Raw genomic sequence first — 1,568 nt, 5'->3', positions numbered from 1 at the left:
GGTGGAGGCTGAGTCATCAGGTAAGACTGAGATGGGTGGATTTAAAACAGAGTTAATTGTAGTAAATAACACCCTGGGGCAGTGGCTACTGTTTGTGATAATGTTAGACAGAAATTGTGATTTTGCATCATTAACAGATCTCTGATACAGAACAAGAGTTCTCCTTAATAAAACCAAAGAATCATGTTGCCTGTCATGCTGCCACAGTCTTTCAGCCCTTCTACATTGTCTCCTGAGTTTGCATGCAGTAGGATTTTTCAGCCAAGGCTCAGCTCTGGGTTTAGGGTGTCTGAACTTCACCGGAGCAATAGAGTCCAGGATCCCAGTGCAGGTATCAGAAAACAATGACAAAAAATCTTTGGGACACAGAGAAACATCAGGATAAAACTGAATAAAACTGTGAGTCCATAAAAGCAGTGGTAAACTGTCGGGCACTGGCTGAGGTGAGACAGCGGCGATGACACCCCGCAGCCAGAGGCCTCCTGGCTGGGTGGGGGGCTGTAAATTGGAAAAAAAATAGGGAAATGATCCGAGATGGCAGACTCAGAAATTTCACAGTGAGAAATGGACAGTCCATGAGAAATAATAAGGTCCAGAGTGTGGCCAAGATGATGTGTTGGTGAATTCACTGATTGTGTTAAATTAAAAGAAGCTAAAAGCTTTAAAAACTCAGAAGCCAGTGGGTCAGTGGGACAACAAATATGAATATTAAAATCTCCACAAATAAAAAAACTGTCATAGTTAGAAATAATATCAGCAAGGAATTCAGAGAATTCTTGAATGAATTCCTTATTATATTTAGGTGGGCGATAGGCAACAGCACATAAAACATTCGGGGTGAGCTCAATCACAAACATCTGAAGTTCAAAGGAGGAGTAAGTGATGGTGGGCAGAAGTCTGCATTTAAAATTGTCCTTATAGATAGTGGCAACACCACCACCGCAGCCTGTCAGACGTGGGGAGCTGAAGAAGGAGCAGCCCGAGGGGGAGAGATCAGAAAACGCGCTGTTATTGCTCGGTCTCAGCCACGTTTCTGTCAGCAGCAGAAAGTACAGAGAGTTTGCGCAGAAGAAATCGTGGAGAATAAAAGTTTTATTTATGACAGATCTAGTGTTCAGAAGAGCCATCCGGATGGAGCACTGGCTGTTATCCTGGGATGCGCGGCCAAAGGAGCGGAGGTTCTCCTGAACCCTGCCACGCCTACAGATCTTTGCACGCCAAAGACCAGGAAATGCGCCGCTGCCGGTGTCCGTATCCATGACGCGTAACCAGCTGTATGAATATTCCATGGGGCATCGTATGTCCACAAAGTTGTATTTCCTGAGAATCTTGCACGAAGACTGGAATGAAGAAGAGGCGAAGTGAGCCCGAAGCTTCACAAGCAACCCACCCCTCCTGCCACGTCTCCTGCGACGGTGCCCGCTGCGGGCGACCACAACACAAGGATTCCGTAGAAATGGAGGTATGGATGCCAGGTGAGGTGGAGGAAAAGTCTTGGCTCGTCCATAAAGGTCACGAAACGGTACTTTTCCCACGATGGAATTAATATTTAAAAGTGTCTGGCGGTC

Source organism: Nematolebias whitei, chromosome 3 (assembly GCF_014905685.2).
Source record: "Nematolebias whitei isolate Nwh7 chromosome 3, NemWhi1, whole genome shotgun sequence".
In the NCBI taxonomy this organism is placed as follows: Eukaryota; Metazoa; Chordata; class Actinopteri; order Cyprinodontiformes; family Rivulidae; genus Nematolebias; species Nematolebias whitei.
The sequence above is the reverse complement of the archived record's forward strand: the minus strand, read 5'-3'. Positions refer to the sequence as shown.